This window comes from Amblyomma maculatum, chromosome 2 (assembly GCF_055883805.1).
Source record: "Amblyomma maculatum isolate TAMU_Amacu chromosome 2, ASM5588380v1, whole genome shotgun sequence".
Taxonomy (NCBI): domain Eukaryota; kingdom Metazoa; phylum Arthropoda; class Arachnida; order Ixodida; family Ixodidae; genus Amblyomma; species Amblyomma maculatum.
This window is the reverse complement of record NC_139345.1, coordinates 128,662,783-128,681,970: the sequence shown is the minus strand read 5'-3', so window position 1 is coordinate 128,681,970 and position 19,188 is coordinate 128,662,783. Positions and strand designations below refer to the sequence as shown.

At 44.4% G+C, this 19,188-nt stretch overlaps 2 non-coding genes across 2 annotated transcripts; both read left to right on the top strand.

The window, feature by feature from the left end:
• Window positions 1-12,567: 12,567 nt before the first annotated feature.
• On the top strand, window positions 12,568-12,639 carry TRNAM-CAU (transfer RNA methionine (anticodon CAU)). The gene has a single exon. It is a non-coding gene; the product is annotated as a tRNA-Met (tRNA).
• A 214-nt stretch (window positions 12,640-12,853) lies between these two features.
• TRNAM-CAU (transfer RNA methionine (anticodon CAU)) lies at window positions 12,854-12,925 on the top strand. The gene has a single exon. It is a non-coding gene; the product is annotated as a tRNA-Met (tRNA).
• The last annotated feature ends 6,263 nt before the right edge of the window (window positions 12,926-19,188 follow it).

The following is a 19,188-nucleotide window of genomic DNA, read 5'->3' as shown; positions in this document are numbered from 1 at the left end:
TAGCCAAGAAGAAACTGCGCTGCTGTCGGGGAACGCTGTCATCAGTATTCTTCCCATGTGTTCGAAATATCTGAGCAAACAGAAACGATCAAGAAAGCCTCCAAGAAAACAAGTCTACGGACACGTGCGCCAAGCAGCCAAGCAAGAGGCCTGCACCCGCCACCGTCATTCTACTCTAATGGGCAGTAGTTGTAATAAATGTGGCTACTGTGATTAGATATAAATATATTATATTAAAATATACAAAAAGTATTAACAAATGTTTGTTTTTATAACGGCTATTTGAAGCGTGTTCTGACAAAAATATTAAATTGTGCGGTTTTAAGTATTGAAGCGGCATATGAGCATTAATGAAAGCAGAAAGGAAGAGATCAAAATTAAGTAACATTGCACACGGGTACCTTTTGCGTTGTTTCGCGACAGCCGCACCCCATAATAAACCCGTGTTCTCTGCCTCGGCAGTAGAGCTCCCTGATCTCCAAGTTATCCTCGGGCTTAAAAGTCTGGAGGTCACGAAGTCAACGAATGAACAAAAAAAGAATTGAAGCTGCTAATGACGCTCTGTGTGTAAGGATGAGACAACGTTTCGAAGAAGCAGATGCATAGGTAGTAGGTACACCAGATGCGACATACCATGGCAGTGAATCAATTAATTTCGGTCGGTGATCTCGCGGTGACTTTACGCCAGCTATACATATTAGTGCCACAAAACGTGGTGGTATGAAAGGCAGAACACTTGCCTTATACACAATATGCAGCAGCATAATTTACTGGTCTCGAGAACGCCAGATGGAAAATTTCGTGGCCCAAATTACTGAGATCAAGTCGCTTTAACAGGCAACTGAAATTATCCTCAACTGACATCCGGTAATACGTACCAGTTCAGAGCCATGCATTTTACCTCTACGTCAGCACGCCGGTCCTTCCTCATGGTAAACAACCGCTCAGCGTCGTCGATGTTCTCTTAAATGATGAGCTTGGCAGGAGAAGTACCGGCATACATAAGCAATGATTTCCGCGTCGCATAACTGATAGTGCACTGCATCAGCCACTGAAACGTCGCATACATATGCCTCTTCAGAGGAGGCGCAAGAGGCAACTTACGCTCTTGCTGTGATAGCTCCTGATATTGCCACCATTGTTATTGTTTCCAAATAAACCATCCATAATTTCGGCGTGGGTCGGGTATCCCGTCCAGTTCTGTCTCTCCTCCTAAAACACCCTTTAACCCATTATATCACCCTTCTCCGGACTCCCGCACATGCGGGCCTAGATGGTAGCGAGGTGGTTCACGCCTGCGCCTGAGGTTTCTTTGTCTGGCCGCAGGCAATGGAGTCCACCTCCGGCCTCGGGGAACTGCTTACTTCGCGGGACCGCCTCCTCTCCTTTCATGAAATGTCATCATTACCTCAGTCACCTTGTGTATTCTCCGGCACGCCGCAATACCTTTCATTATCGCGAGATTCTCTGGCGCCAGTTTCACACGCGCACATTTCTCACTCCTGCCTTCCACTGCCTCATTCACCCAGCTATATATCTCTCCTCACCTTGTCATTTCCGTCCTGCCAGAGCCAACCTTGACCATATCATGTGGAGCTGTGTTCGTCACCCCCCGCCGAAATCACTTAATATTCATTCAAAGGAGCAGTGAGAGGTCGCCCTGCGCAGCCCAGCATCTGATCTTCATAATCAGAGGCCGCCCTGCGCAGCCCAGCATCTGATCTTCATAACCAGATCCTAGGATCTGGTTATGATGATCAGATGCTGGGCTGCGCAGGGCGGCCTCTCACTGCTCATTTGAATGAATATTAAGTGATTTCGGCTGGACTGGGCTCAGGAAGTAGCGGAGGCTTATCCAGCGTATAGAGCCTCCCTCCTTACCCCACTGCCTCTTTCCCTTATGGGACAAATAAAGTCGTTACTCACTCACCCGCAAATGCAAGCTCGGATTCTTTTTGATCCCATCGCTCGCGCATATTGCAGCGAAGGCGTACCGCAGAACAGCACAACCGCGCAGGTTCTATTTTTGGCTGAGGAGGCAGTTTTTCTTATACAGGTGAAATACGGAAACACCATTGAGGTTTCTCTGCTCATTAGACCCCAGGTGCCCAACATATTCTCTATACGGTGGACATCATCAATCATACAACGTCGACGCATTACACTGCTTAAGCAATGTTTGAATGCACACTTAGGCACTTTGATCATACTGGTTGGGACCCACCTTTTATATTAGAGGCAGTATAGTTAACTTGCATCTTAGCGGTCGTGACGATTTAAAAAAAAAACAACAAAACTTTCCAATGCATGCATTTCATTAGCGAGTTCGGACAGATCATGGGGCCGCATTCCCGCTGCTGTTGCGCTCATTACGCAGTCCCAGCAAGTAAAGCACGAAGTAGTGAAAGCTTATTAGGTGCCGGAAGCAGTGTCAATTTTTTTGAGCCCTTGTTGCACTTAACAAAGCACACGAACACGCCGGGGCACCGAATGATCCCGCTGCGCTTGCATGACGGCAGCCGGAGTTCCGCAACTGGTACAGAACCCATGGCATGGCCATATTCAAGATAAGCAAATGGATCGCGACGAACATCTGATCGCACCGCCGGGCACAGTGTGAGCACCTAAATATATCAGCTCTGCAAATCCACAATCCTCACTGACGACAGTCGTTTGCGGTTGAGCATATAACGAATGTGGCTCCAACACAGCATTTGTGCTTTACAGTTTCGGTATAAGCAATTAAGTTATTGTAGGCGAAGCAAATAGCTCTTGAATCATTCATTACGCTCCAGCCAGTAGGTTCAAAAGATTCTCTCAGATGCGCTAAACGTGTAACCGAGTGAAAATGAGGTGTCATGTAATCATTTTATTAAGATATGGATTACATGACTGAATAATTTTGCACCCCTGCGAAATTATTTGGGCTCTAAGGTGGATCATGGCGGAGACTACCGCATTAATTTTTCCCACTTCCGGCTCCTTAACGATCTGAAATCTGATTACATTGTCTGTTTCGCATATCAAATCCACCCAAAAAGGAAACATTCTTGATTCTCTGGCGCAAAGTAGTGAGGCGCGTCACTAAAATGGCCACCCATTCGATAGAGAGAAACCTAAATCTAATTTTCGATCCATTAAATGCGAGCGCCGCCAATCCAACCATGCAATAGTGGTGAGCAATAGAACACATAGCCACTTATGTTTCATATTCTTCGCAATGCTTCAAAAAGGTTCCACGAACTTATTTTCCATACAAGCGTGCCTCACGAGTCTGGTCTTATTGTACGCCTCGTTCGGAAGAAAAAGGCGTTGCCGTAACCGAAAATTGAGAAAACGCGCAAAAGAAACGCACGAGATGTCCGATAGAAATTGTGACGCAACCCAATTCTTTGCGCAGCTTTCATGGTGATGTCGCACGATTCCTCATCCTATTTAGCATGCTAGTCAGCATGGAGATTCGAACTAATGGTATTGTAAGTGTCGATGGTAATCGGGAAGTGAGACAGACATAGCGCCTACCTTTCCCTAAAAACCAAAGCAACTAAGAAAAAGGCTCCGCCGTTGTGGTGCAGTGGTAAGACGCCCGACCACTGTGCCGGAGTACCCGGGTTCGAACCCGACCTCGGCGGCTGCGTTTCGATGGAGGCGAAACGAAGAGACATCCGTGTGCTGTGCGATGTCAGCGCACGTTAAAGATCCCCAGGTGGTCGAAATTACTCCGCAGCCGTCCACAACGGCTCCTCTTTCTCTCTTTCCACTTTCATTCCCACCTTCTTCCCTTCCCTTACGGCGCGGTTGAGGTGTCCACAGAAAACAAGTGAGACAAGTGAAGTGAGAAAACAAGTAGGCTTTCCCTTCCTAATAATAATAATTGGTTCACAGGAAGGGAAAGGCGCAGTATCTGTCACACTTGCTCTGTGGACACGTGAACCGCGCCATAAGGGAAGGGATGAAGGTGGGAGTGAAGGTGGATAGAGAGAAAGGGGAGCCGTAGTGGAGGGCTACGGAGTAATTTCGACCACCTGGGGATCTTTAACGTGCGCTGACATCGCACAGCACACGGACGCCACTTCGTTTCGCCTCCATCGAAACGCAGCCGCCGAGGTCGGGTTTGAACCCGGGAACTCCGGCACAGTAGTCGGGCGTCTTACCACTGCACCACCCGGGCGGGGCCCTATAAATCAGTTTTTTTTTTTTTTACAGATGTTGTGTATTTACTTTCCTGTGAAGCAAATATTATTACTGATAACGTTTATTTGTCAAACCATGTGCCAGTGTATAATAATTGGTTGACAGGAAAGCAAAGGTGCAGTATCTGTCGCACTTTTTATGTGGACACCTGAACCGCGCCTTAAAGGAAGAGAGGAATACCAATGTAAAAAATTCGCGGAATGAAAAGACGCTGATAAAAGCTTAAGCGTCCTCCTAATTTTTATATGTTTTTGTTGTCGCTTTAAATTCCTAAAGCATGTTTAACCACACGTTGCTCAGAAAATGCCCGAACTCTCGAGTCTTTCCCTTAAGGGTATACATGGATATTAAAAACACAAATGTGTTTTGGAGCCACAGTCGGTAAAATAGCAGTTCTACAAGAATGGCAAATTAATGCACCCATTGCAGTGAGGAGAGCCTGGACGCATTTAGGTTTCGTAATGCCATTGGCCGCCCTCGTACACTCACCTTGACTCCGGACGTCCAGGGCCTGCAGCCGAAAATCCTGGCCGAATGCAAAGAGAACACGAAGCGTGCGGCTAGGCGGTCAGTCTCTTCTTCTTTTTCTTCTTCTCACGTTCCAGCTGCCATTACTCTCGGTACAGTGAACTAGAATACTGCCACTACTCTCGGAACAGCGTGGTCATATAAGCTACGCTTGTCTGGTGTGCTCTCAGGCGTATGTGTATGTAGTACGAAGGGAGACGGGATTGAGCGTAAGATCTTTATGTCCTCCAGTTATTGTCACAGAGGAATAATGTCACATATTCTTTTCAAAAGCAAACACGCAAATCTTTCCGGCCTGACCTAGAAAACGAAAAACTTCTAAGGACGGTTAAGATACTATTATTGTTTAGCGCAGCAATGTAAACATTTTTGCGATGTATGGAGGCAACGAATTTGAGAGATGCTTGTACATATGCATGTTCACCACAAAGAACTCTGTTTTTGTCAGCCAAAGATAATTTCTCAGAAGAGAAAAAAGCAGCCCCCAAAGAGAATTTATTGTGTACATACATACATACAAAAACGCCCATTACTCACAGACCAATTGCACTGTACAAATCACTAAAAGGTACTTATAAAACATAAACTCAAATACATAATTCTTCAGAGAGTGAAAAACAATAGAAAGTGTTTGTGTGTGTGTGTGGGGGGGGGGGGGGTCTAATAAATCACGACAGGCATCTCCTCCCCCGTACAACATAGAAGCGCGTGTGCCAGCTCCGCAGAAACCACGCCTCACCATCCGTTTCTAACTAGCTAGACAGATACTCCCAGACCACGGGGCGCAGTCCCTGTAAGACTGGATATACAGTGGGCGGGAAGGAGTGCGGCGCGCCTCAGCGAGACATCTGCGACGCCACAACACAAACAGAACCACAGTGAACACAAGATGTTCGAACGGGTTGCGCCGGCGCCTGACGCCGGGGTTCATACGGACGTTATAAACATCCTATATGCGAGCCGCCACATTGTTCTCACAACTAAACACTCGAAAAAAACATGCGAGAGGTTCTCGGGAGCACCGCAGTCGGCACACTGGTCATTGGGTACGATACCCAATCTGGCAAGGTGCTGTCTCGTGGAGAGGATGCCCCAGGCTCCCTCATAGAATCTGAAGCTTTTAAGGTTTTGCTGCCTGTACAATAGTTTGCCTCTGAAGGGAATACAAAAGATCTAAGGTTACAACTTGAAAGGAAGCATTGCCACAATGCATGCAGGCATAATATACACAAATAAAACACTTGTCGTGACAAGCAAGGGCATAAAAAAGCCACCAGGGTCGCAAAAGCAAACATCCCTTGCATACCTCCACTGACGATTCTGCAGGAAGGTGACAGATTCTGCAAAATTTTGTCAGGTCCAGCAAACATCGTTCATACGCAATGAACTTTCTTGTGAAGGAAGGTTCATCTGATAACCTGCGAAGGCAAAATATGAAGTAATCATGCAGGCAAGCCTCAGCTTCACTGTGCACTCCGAAACTTGAATGTTTTTGAAGCCTTTAAACATCTTGATACATAAAAACCTACTTAAGTTAAATTGGTTCACAGGAAGGGAAAGGCGCAGTAACTGTCACACTTGCTCTGTGGACACCCGAACCGCGCCGTAAGGGAAGGGAGGGAGGTGGGAATGAAAGTGGAAAGAGAGAAAGAGGAGCCGTAGTGGAGGGCTACGGAGTAATTTCGACCACCTGGGGATCTTTAACGTGCGCTGACATCGCACAGCACACGGACGCCACTTCGTTTCGCCTCCATCGAAACGCAGCCGCCGCGGTCGGGTTCGAACCCGGGAACTCCGGCACAGTAGTCGGGCGTCTTACCACTGCACCACCCCGGCGGGGATGTCTCCATATTTATTCATGTTTGCACATAAATATTTTCCAACTACCTTCATAAATTCTATGAAGGGCGAGAAACTTGCTAACAGCAAGCAAAATGTTCTCAGGATATGTTATAATCAGTGTTCTCCCCATTGTGGTCGGCAGTAGTTTCGCTTCCCATCTCTCATGTCAACCACCCTCATCTCCAACAATCTGCTCAGCACTGCCCACCTGAGGCTTCAGATTTGCGATGACATCGCACAGCACACGACGAAACGAAGAGGCGTCGTGTGCTGTGCGATGTCAGCGCACGTTAAAGATCCCCAGGTGGTCGAAATTACTCCGTAGCCCTCCACTACGGCTCCTCTTTCTCTCTTTCTACTTTCACTCCCATCTTCCTCCCTTCCCTTACGGCGCGGTTGCGGTGTCCACAGAATAAACAAGTGAGATAGTTACCGCGCCTTTCCCTTCCTATAAATCAATCAGTTAAAAAAAAAAGGCTTCAGATTTGCTCTACTCGGGAGAGGGGGGGGGGGGGGGGGGGGGGAGAGGGCGCACTTTCTGTGACTTGATGTGGCCAGTAATGCGTTTCAGACACTGCATCGCGCGTCCTTTGCTTTTTATCTCGGGCCTACATCAAGCAGCTGTAATGCATACCAATATTTTTGCTCTTGAATGCACGTGCTTCCACCGCTTTTCTTTTTTTTTTTTTTTTTGAATATGCAAAGTTCAGCGGAACCGTTGCGTTTTGACGATGCGGCACCGTACAGGATCCTCAAAATAAAACAGGGCCATTTGCTAACGAGGCACCACTGCTACTGGGTCGCACTGCGAAAAGGGCTGTGATGGAACTTGCGATTTTGGATTAATTCTTCAACACTCTCGACAGTGTGCGGAAAACAAATCACTTGACAAGACCATGAAAAGCTTAGTTGTCAGATTACATTTCAAGTATATAAACAACCATGTTAACGCACTCCGCGGTGTTAGTTTATCCTCGGGAGACGTCTTCGAATCCCCTGTGCCAAACGGATCACTGGAGCTAAAGTTCGTTGCCTCGGACAAGGCGAAGGCCTTCGACAGCGTAGAACATGGCTACTTGCTCTCCATGCTCCGCTCATTTGGTTTTACTTACGAATTCGTTCAGCTCCGCGGCCATTACACAGACCTTAGCCTAGCGAACTAGTACTGAATGGCCAAACTGCCGGCAGCTTTGTTCAATTAAATTTGCTTCAATGCAAACTGTTATCGGCACTGCTTCAAGGCCATCAATAACTTGAACTTTAGGATAATTTGGTTATTTTCTTTGAAGGTAAAAATAACAATATTTTACTTTATTCCCAATGTGGCCGCTGCTTTCGTCTTGTAGCTGACGTCATTATTCTTTGTTTCTCAGAAACTGCATTTTCCTCTGCACGAATACACGAGCACCCGTGTGTCCTGTGTTTTTATGTGCTTTTCAGGTTCAACAGACAAATAAAATATGGATGACAGTAAACCGGTCATGGCTTTTACTGCAATGTGGTGGCAGCACATTACTTAGGAGATAATAAATGTATTGTGTGTGTGTGTCCTACCCTCAGCCTGCACAAAGCTACTCCTTTAAACCAGTCTCATTCTTTGGTAATATAGCTTACTATTCTTGGCTTTATTGCATGTAGTTTGTTTTTGCTTTGCATGTATCATTTCTTGTCTCTGAATTCTGTGAATTGTGTCCCCAAGGTGGTTTAAGGTCATGGTGTGGTACTTTTTCCCAATGTTCATAGTATCACAGAAAGTGGCTGACACAGGCAGTCTGGTGGCTGCCTCATATCTAGGCATGTTACGGTAATATAGCACCTAGCACACTATAATTTCAAACTTAGATTTGCAGGCATCACATGGGGTTTTCGAAAAGGAAATTGGTCTATGGCATTTCACAGAGAATAAAGGCAGTTGCCAACGTTCTGTGCAAATGACAGACACGCATTTTCTTTTCTATGATGCGTCTTGCAGCTAACAGGATGCCACAGCATTACAGGCAGCAAATGCGTGTTTGCCCACTGTTTTGAGAACTGGGGCCCATATGCTGCACACAAGACCAGAGAACTTGAGAAGGGTCTGTGTAAAACTCAACAGCACCTGTACTGTGCCTGCAAGGGCATGAAGTGATATCATACAGCAGTTGATAGGCCATATTTTCCTACCTCGAGGAATAGGTCACAATTAACAGTCTGCATTTCCAAGCAGTTGCACTTTATGTGGAGGAAATTTAAGACTGGAAACCAGAGTGCATAGCTATGGTCTTCACTTATTTTGTGCTTTACCCGATAGCTCTGTAATGTATTTCCATGCACCTTTTATGTTATGCAGTATGATCAAGGATTGACATTAATGTACACTTAGTTCAGTGTTTCATGAAGAGGACAACGCCAAGAGTTTCACAATTTCTACTCAGCGGCATGTTCTTTAAACTTCCTAGGATTATTTATGCCTGGATTCATTGTTTTTGTTTTTTAGAGAAATGGGAAGCGACCACTTCCATAGAGGTTAATAATAGCCACTTCAATGGTAGCAAAGAGAGGTCGACAGCCAATGACAAGGTCTATTGCAGCGTACGTATTGTGGGATATTTGGTAGTACGCTTTATCTTGCTTGTTAAATAAGCAGGATCTGAATGACAACAGGTTTTCTATTAGTACAGCTCATGGGTCAGCTATTGGACATCTCCATAATAGATAATGTGCATTAAAGCTTGCAACTAACAAGGACGGGTCTGGGAGATGGTCAATCAGTTTTTCTAGCTCTTTGCAGCGCAGCCTATAATCCAGTGGAGTGTAGAGTAAACACAATGTTATAACAAAAGTAAAGGCTCATACTACCACCACCCATGTAGACTGCTATCTAGAGACAAATTTCAACACGGAATGGACTTCTGGGTTACAATGGCTACATCACCTGACTGGTGAGTCTGCCATGCTCTGCTTATCTTTGTGGAATACATTATTAGTCCCAAATATTGTGTGTCAGTTTGTGTTTCTTGCTTTTCAATACCTTCAGAGGTTCCAATGGATGATACTCTCAGTAGGCATGATAGTAAGTGGGGAAGAGGGAACAAGCAGCTATAATTGACATATTGTCTTTTATGCAACAGCTGGACTGGAGGCTGCTTTTTGGCCTTGTAGCAGTTGAGAAGGGAACACCTGCTTTAGGGCTCTCTCTGATCATCACTGACGTGGAGTAGTCCATAGTCACCTCAGCATCTGCGGTGGAGACTCAGAGGCCAATAGGAATTTGTCACAAGAGGTCAGAGTCCTCACAGATTGTCTTTTTAGAACCAGAGGCCTATGAGTTAACCTATGGGATGCTGAAGATTGGTGCAACCACTGGCCACTTGGTGAGGAGAAAAGACTCCGGTGAGAATCATAACTGGTGCACCTGACTTATGAAACAACTCTCACTGAACTTGATCTTGACTAAGGGTCCGTGATGGTGCTGACTGCTATTATTCTCGACACTCAGTGTCCTTGCTAGCAAGAGAAAGCTTTAGGCAGCATCAGTTAGCACACTGACTGGGAGTGCCACGCAAATTAATTTATACACCAATATGTAAAATGCAAATTTTTTTGTGTGTGAGGGAATCAGTAGTGCAGTATCACAATAAGATACTGTCATCAGCAGCGAACATGTCAAGAAAGGTTGGATTAATGGAGCTTCTCTTGGTATAATTAGGTTATCTCTTATTTTAACAACAAAAACATTTGGCTGCTAGATACGTATCCACTATGCTCTCCAGCTGAAGCCTTCTGGACAGCAAACCAATGCCGGGCAGCACAGACGATGCTTTTCCTGCTCAAGCAGCTGGATCCTGCACTACAAAGACGATCCTGACAGTAAAACTTGACTCATAACCAAAGTCCTTCAGTACTCCCATTGAAGGCCTCTGTCATAAATCATTGAAGGCCTCTGTCATAAATCATTGAAGGCCTCTGTCATAAAATGAAATATAGAAAAGCACCATTCACTTACCTCTACCTCAATTCAGCAAGTCAGGAGAACTTAGTTTTACATTTGGGAATGACACTTGCTGAAACTTAGGACCTACCGAGCAATAAATAAGCGGCGTAAATAAAATCAAACGACATGGGCACTGCCAGGTATCTCTTCATATGTGTCGTGAAACGGCCGATGCCGGACCAATATGATGATATTCGCACTTTGCATTTGTCCTGTTGTCGATTAAGCGTGATATATCCATTTTGAAGCTAATTCCGCGAGGTCGATGCAGAAAAATGATCAGCGTTCCAACGACGATGGCGCCCGAAGGCTACGTTCGCTGCTAGTCGCGCACAGAATGTGCCGCAACTGAGTAGCTGCACTTGGGTACCCTCTCCAGAAGGTCTGCTTTCAGCGAAGGCCCCAATCATGCTAGGAACTGTCGCGACAACGGTTCAGCGAGGCTGCAGAAGCGTGGGCTCACAAATATGGAGAGCGCTAGCACTAAACCGCCATGTGGGCTTGGAATAAGCGCTGCAGTGACTATAAACAATGCTAAAGACCACAAAATGCGATACAGTGACGGTCAACACGCCTAGAAAAAGATGCAACACGATCGCGTCGACGAGGTCCACCGGGCAGCAAAGCACAGTCACTAGCACAGTTAGCCACGGATGACAGTACTATAGTGCCTACTATAACAGTACAAAAATCTTCAGCAATCCGCCATTAAAACGACGACGTCACTTTTGGTCTCAACGTCACTTCTGGTTTATGACGTCACGTTTTGTTATGACGTTACTTCCGTGCGTTGATATACCACTGCCAAAAGTTCTGGGCCGACACTTTTTTTTTTCTTCGCGTCAGCCGCAGTTAAGCCAGTTAAGCAACCTCCATGGACACTTTGACACCGCTGTAGGAACTGATGAAATACCAGTACTACCGGTATGGCACTGGAGACCTTTCTCCTTCCATGCTGGAGACACGCACAAGTAGTTCCGCACCCACTGCTAGAGCACTATAGCACTGTTTTTAAATACCCGTTTCAATGTCTAGCAGAGTGGCGCAGTACAATCAAATGCTCACAGCAGAGCGGTTACCACAAGCATGACACTTAATACAGAAGCCGGCAGGCTCATACGAGTTGCCTTTGTCAAGTTAAAATTCCTTCAGATCGCATAGTGGTTCGACTCTTAAAATCCAGTCTGGCACAGTGGTCTTCAATTTGTGCATTTCAACCAATGCGTGTATACTCTCGCGGAAGTAGAGCCTTGCAGGGCGGGCGTCAGGGTCACAGTGAAAACCCGCCATTCTGGACCGCCATAGACTGTGCAGGCCTATTAGCATAACCGTATCAAGTGGAATCCCATCATTATTTTCAGTTGGCAGGAATCTAATCCCGTATGAGTCTAATGGTAATTCTTTTTTAACAGTTCGTTGCAGCACGTCCCAAAAATAGACGCCCTCCCAACAGTGCAGAAATACATGGTCTATTGTCTCTGGCTGTTTACATATTAAGCAAAGTGAACCCCATGGCAGATAAAAGCCCTTGCTTTCAAAAAAAGTTTGTACCGATAATGTTCCTGTATGTAACTTAAAGAAAAACGTCTTTACCCCAGGAGAAACTGGCATTCTTTTGACCCGCTTCAGTACGTCTTGACCTAGGCGGCCGCTATACAAGGCTCTGTACACAGGAACAGGGAAGAAGTCGTCACAAACAGCTTTATACAGGTTCTTCTTTTTCACTGAACTTAAGTATTCTGTCGAGAAGCAAGCTGACAGAATTCGAACACTGCTGACAATCTCTTTGAAAAAACTAGAAAGACGCCCTAGCATGCTTTCCGTAGCAACAACGAAATTGGGCAACGCCCGCGCGAGCCTCACTTGGCACACAGTGCGCAAAAAGGGGTCGGTAACGTCGCGAAAGAAAATAAATCTGTTTACAAGCTGGCGCACAAATAAGTGAGCAAGCCCGAGACCTCCGTCTTTAATTGGCCGGAACAGGTTGTTGTGTGTTGGTGATGACCGGCAATAAAGAAAAAAAAAAAAATAGCAGAGTGGCGCAGTGGAAGCGTGCTGGGCCCATAACCCAGAGGTCCGTGGATCGAAACCACGCTCTGCTACATGTTTTTATTTGTTCACAAAGTAGTTCCGCGCCTATCACACTGTTTATTAAAAACTTGGTTCATCTCCTAGCAGAGTGGCGCAGTGGAAGCGTGCTGGGCCCATAAACCAGAGGTCCGTGGATCGAAACCACGCTCTGCTACATGTTTTTATTTGTTCACAAAGTAGTTCCGCGCCTATTGCACTGTTTATTAAAAACGTGGTTTGTCGCCTAGCAGAGTGGCGCAGTGGAAGCGTGCTGGGCCCATAACCCAGAGGTCCGTGGATCGAAACCACGCTCTGCTACGATTTTTTTTTTTTTTCCTCCCCGTCTAATTACAAAGCACAGGCTTGTCGAAGCGTATGCTCTACCTCGGATCCGTTAGCCCGCGCTCTATTCCCAGCTATTTCAAGTGTAATGTACACATTTTAAATATGAACTACGTTCACGATCATTCGGGCGTTTGGCGGGATATCGATGTTTACATTTCCATCAATTATTACACTTTGTATGATATTGTGAACATCTCTGGAGAAAATGATAAGGCCTCAGTGTACCATTTGGGCAGAAGTATATTATTTCGTTCAGATAAAAGAAAAAAAAAAAAAAACGACGTCCCAAAGAGCACCATGTGTATCTACAATTTCTTTAAACAAAATTGCCTTTTTCATTTGGGACAACTTTTTACTATTAGGAAGGAGTGGTGGAATTTTATTGTTACTTGTTGACAAGAAGATAATAATCACTACTTTGTTTTTCTCACCCAGTTCAGAAAACGGGCCCACATGCTAGTAGAGCAGCTTGCTCGAAAACAATATTACATCACGGGCCAAGAGCTGCCAGAGCTACCTTATATCTTAACCAACGTGCCAAAATGCAGTGCTCTCAACGCTTTGATCAAAACTGCCTGTAATTAGTGAGTTCAGAGGCTTAAATGGTAGCAGACCGAGAGGTACACCACTGCCATTTCAGATGGAAATTTCGTTAACTCCACTCCGGGTGCTTTGATGTAGCCAAGTGGGTACAGTTTTCCACGACCCGACAGTCACAATTTCTAGTGCTGGAGTGTTAACAGTTGCCTTTTAAAAACATGAAATACGACATGGAAAGCTAGTTACACTTCAGTACCTATCTGTTTTCAAGTGCGCACCACTGATGCTGACACAGTTCCACAAAAATCTCTTGACACTAAAAATGGGATTTTGATGCACCACTTCAAGTCCTCACTGAAGCTTCCATTTTAGGTATAGGTAACATATCCATTTGGAAGAATTAAATCACATAGAAGTCAAGCTAAAAATCCAAAATTTTAAGCTCCATTGCAGGTCGGTCCCATTATTTGCATGACGTACAAGGGTCGTGCATCTTGACTGTGCTCACAGCCAAGCACTGTATATTGGTGCCCATATGTGGATGTGAACCCTCCAAAATACAGGAAGTGCTTCAAATTGTATATTTACCTCTGTTGTTGTACTAGTACCCTCGCTGCTGAAGATATACATACATTTAGAGCATGCAACAATATGTATGCTCCACCTACAAGTGGCAGAAACTCCCAGTGTCCAATAATCTATGCAAACTATAATAGGATGCAGGCAACTGTGATGCCAGCATGACTATCACCTGCTAAAATGTGCTGGAGGAAAAGTCATGTAGCATGACGGGAAGCAAAAAACAGAAAGCACACATAGAGGAATAATCTTTATTTTTCATGTGGTGTAATGTAGGCATTGAAATAGAGCATGTTTCACTGAAACATGCAAACTATGCGATCACTGATTTATGGACTTTGTGATAATACAAAATAATCGAGGAAGCACCTTTGTGTTCCATTTTACGAACATGCAATGTGCCAATTAATTTAAATGCATAGTGAATTGATCTTCAGATGAACTATATGCAACATTAGCCTAGGGGTGCCATCTGATCTTAAACCAATCCCAGGACATTGGAAATGACAAAAGCAAATGTGAACACTTCAGCTCTTTTATGAATGACTTTGGTTCTTGTACAGATATTTCCTGCAATAAAAGCGAGGTATACCTTGCGGCATCTGTGCGTGGCACTACAAATCTGCCTCTGACACTTGCTGCTTGCTTCTCAAGTGCCTTAACGTATAAACAGCCTCCACTGAATACAATCACCATGTTTCATTCAGTGGCAGTGTTAGGGGCAGTCCATATGACAGCCCCCACACACCCCTTACGTTCCTCCATTGTGTTGTGCATCATCCCCTCTGTGAAGGTGAAAATGCCGTGGACCAGAGAATTTGCCCTGAATGACTTTCTGTAGTAAATATTATGACTTGCCCTGTCCAATCAACATAGTGCTGTGGCCCAGAGTTGTGGATCTGTGCACAAAAACTCTCTACACAAATCGAGCGAACGTTGGGAGAACAGCAGAACAGCTGTGCCGGCCTCGCATATTTAATGTTTTGCAATTATAACTCCTCTACTTTAGGAGAAAGTATAGCACCCTTGTCGCGAAAACATGGTAGCCTACTGGGCAACACCATGCTTCCATTTAGTCTGAACACTTGCAGACACCATCACTTATGAAATCACAAATGATAGAGTGCAGTACTACCACTACAATTACTGCGATAATGCCAGGTGACCTATTTAGGGTGCTATAAAAATAAATCTGTTTATTAGATGCTCTTGTGTAACTGAGCAGTGTTAATTAGTTGCTGCACCTCACCATTTTAACGTGTGCGGAGCGTAGTTCAAGCACACTGCTTGACTCATAAATGCAAATCAATGTTATATACATATAAAGGGTCTTCAAACCAATATCTATATGGAAATTTTTCACCTAATTACATCTGGTTTCTCCGATCTGCAGTAACCATTTGCAAACAGATGCATAAATAAAGAGCACAACCATACCACAACTTTCCCCTGAAACAAGCTACTGCAAACAGGACTACGTTCACCACATTTTGAAAGATTTTGTGGGATATTTATTTATTGTACCCTCAAGTAACACGGCTTTGCAGAGGAAAGGTAATGTAACCAAGGTGCCTCCCAAGTTACACCGCCACAAGTAAAATAAATGAAGAGTTGTTAAAAATAAAAAGCTAGGCGTAAAATAATTGATGCACTAGTGGTGTGAAAATGTGGTAAAGCAACTGAACAAAAGCTAATGTAAATGTGCGTGGCACCATGATGAACAATAATGCAGACTGCATAAAGAATTGGAATGGTAGATTTTGTGCAACAGACACGGACGGGTTATTTGAACAGTTGAAAATTATTGAAAAAAGCTCTTATAGGTGAACAGTTGACCCCCCCCCCCCCTCTCTATGAGGTGAGGGAAGAAAGTGAAGCTGAGGGCCATGGAATAATTTCGACTATCTGGGGATAATTAAAATGCAGTGACATCGCACAGCCCAAGGAAGCCTTTGACGTTTTCGCTATAGTGATAGGCTGAGGAAATTTTGGTGCATGACAGAGCATGAAAAAGAAACAGCTGTTCACAACTACTTCTAGTGCATAAATTTAAGGCAATTAGTATGGGTTTCAAGTGGATGTAGCATACAGTAACATTGTGTACACAAGCCTCTCATAAGGAATAATCTTAGTAAAGATTGAACTCCACTGAAAGTGTGATGCAAATAATCTAATGTCTTGTTAGCATCGATAACTACTGTTTCTGTGTGCAAGTCATGTGTCAAGCTCATAAGCATGCCTGACTATAGACAAAATGAAACCAAAGCAAGACTTTGAAGACTATGCCTCCCATTATGAAAAAAAGTGTGTTTGTGGGTGGGTGAGGAGAGCTAACAATCCCTTGTCAGTACTGTAAAGACATTCAGAATGTTCAACAAATTAGACGTCACTGAAACTTTATGCACTTCTGAAAAATCATATGTGTCATAGCAGCAGTGAGAACTATTCACAAGAGGCCAACAAAATAAAATTAAACAGCCATCCTAAGTTCCAACCTCTTTCAAAGGCTAACAGCTTGAGAGATGTATTCGCTTTCTGTGCTGCCTCTAGGCACCAGTAAAAGCGGCAGGCATCCCTCTTTCTTGGGGACTGACAGCTGACCATAGGAGTTTATTTTGTGGTGTAAATCAAATTACTTTTACTTAAGCTACAGAATAAGGCATAACATCGCTGAAAAAAACAATAGTTACAAACCAGCACAGAATATTATATTAGGCAAGATACACAATAAAACAAACTTTGAGGGTGAAACATTGGTACTAACACCATTTCCTACAATGTGACTAGGACCAGAAAAAATGACTTCACTCTCATTTACAGGGATTGCATGCCTTCAGATATCATATTTGTTTGCATTTGTGTTTTCTACAAAAGGTGGCACTGATCGATTTTTCATAGCAACAAGTTAAACTGCAAAGCAACAGCACCACTCATAGCGTGGTTTTACGCGCGTGCATTCACACAAGTGCCCATAAAGCACACATGTAATTAGCACAGAGGTGATGGAACAGCCTCAGAGGAATGTGCCATGATGCAAACCACATTATTGAGTCCTCGTTAGCTCAGCCCTCTGGGTGATCGACTGCTGATCACGACGACACAGGTTTGATCTCGTCCACAGTGGCCGCTTTTCGATACAAACAAAAACCAAGGTGCCCATGCAACGCCAGTGCATGTTGAAAAACCTCTAACTATCGAAATTTCTGAAGCCCTCCTCTGTGGCATTGTCTCATAGCTTGCAGCTTTTGCAACGTTAAACCATGCAAGCCAGCTGACCGATCGACATTAATGGAATAACTGAGTTTAAACATAAATCACTTCCTTGAGACTGGGACAGCATTCATTTTTGGTCTGTTTTACTGACATACAAATGCCAATGAATTTGGTCCGTTCGTTCAGCCTCAGAGCATAATTGAAGAAAACGATAGTGTATGGAAACGCATGGAAAACTGTGTTGAGATTTTAAAGAGAGTCTCTCTAACGGAACCATCATAAAATAGGGCAACCAGATCCCGAGATCTCACACAGAAGCTAAATACACTTAGTGAAATGTCCCCTTTTTCACGCACGCTTACCAGAGATGGTCCAGAAACCAGGTAGATATAAAGCTGCTTACCTGTAGTGGCACAAAATAAACATGACTATTATGTACCAGGCGTGTTAAAGCCAAGCAGAAAGCAGTTTCTTACTTAACTGCACTGGTGTCGTGTTTTATAATTTCGATTTCCTAACGCATTTGCATGCAAACGGGACTCTGAACTGCACCTCTTATATTTTGCAAAGTTGTGTGTCAGAGCATTCTCATTTCAGAACTGCACTGCTGTTCTGGATTTCAGCACAATTAGCAGTGTAATACAGGCTACTTCTGTAGCCTGGGACATTCATATCATACACAGCAACAAATCAGCACAGCTATGGAAAAACCTTGCATGAAATGAAGCAATACGTACTAGAATTGGTGGACAAAGACGAAAAGAAACGCAAGTTCTCTTTTAGAGATATATTCTCTACATGTGCATTGTACTTGGATAAACCGATGCCTCACAGAGTGCTATTGTGGCATCAAGTGCCATCTTCAGAGCATTTAAAGCTGAAATGAAAATCATACAGGCGTCCAAAAGGCAGCAGCAGAGTCCAATACGGCCACTGCCTCCTCAAGTACTGTAGTTTCTCATGACCAAGACAGTTACATTTTCACTCTGGGCTCGCCATACCAAGATGTCATTAACTGTCACGAAAGCCACCTTCAATTGGAAGAAACTTGACCTGGCTGCAAGGCATATATACATGCCAAACAAGTGCTAATGAGGGAAGCACCAGAGCTGCAAACACATTCACGATAGGTTCCTCACTCTAATGTGGTACTTCATGGACCACTCAACTGATGGATAGTACATATAGTCTTCCTGCTTCAAATGCATAGTATTCAAGGGGCTGTTTCTATTACTGCACATATACACGCTTTTTGTTTATGCTCTTAATTACTACTGCGTGCTGCTCAAACTGCAAAAAGGGTGGCCGTTGCTAAAAGTCAGAAATGATATAGAAATGGGCACAATCAGACCCTTGGTCATTGCAGTGGTGGCGTTTTGGCGGCTTTCTGATGCTTGTAAAACATCTGTGAGTAGGCAGAGAGACGTGGAAGCTGCTATAATGAATTTACATCACTGTGAACAAACGACAACTGTAACATGAACCAGAATTTTGTTTAGCCCTATAAGTTTGCTGTACTTCAGAAGCATATGCGACGTGCATATTACCTAATGTGTTTCACACCTACCTCGTTCATGCTCCCGATGGTTACACAGCATTTCGGCATGGTATCGCAGCATAAATGATAAAAACATCATCACTGTAACAAACTAAGGGCCTCCAAGCCATGTTTCAGCCTCCGGCTCATTACTGCATGCCATCCGAAATCCGCTCACCTACAATGGACCCGGTCTGCCAGACGACTCCTAGACTAAGGGAGTGTCTACTTAATTTTCATTAAATAAAGCTTTTCCTCCTCCCCCTACCCTGTGGACTGTTCTCGGGTGTGCGTTTCTATGTCGCATCCTTATGTTGCCCAACACTGCGACACGCCGCCAAGTGCATGCATCTTTGCTACACACATC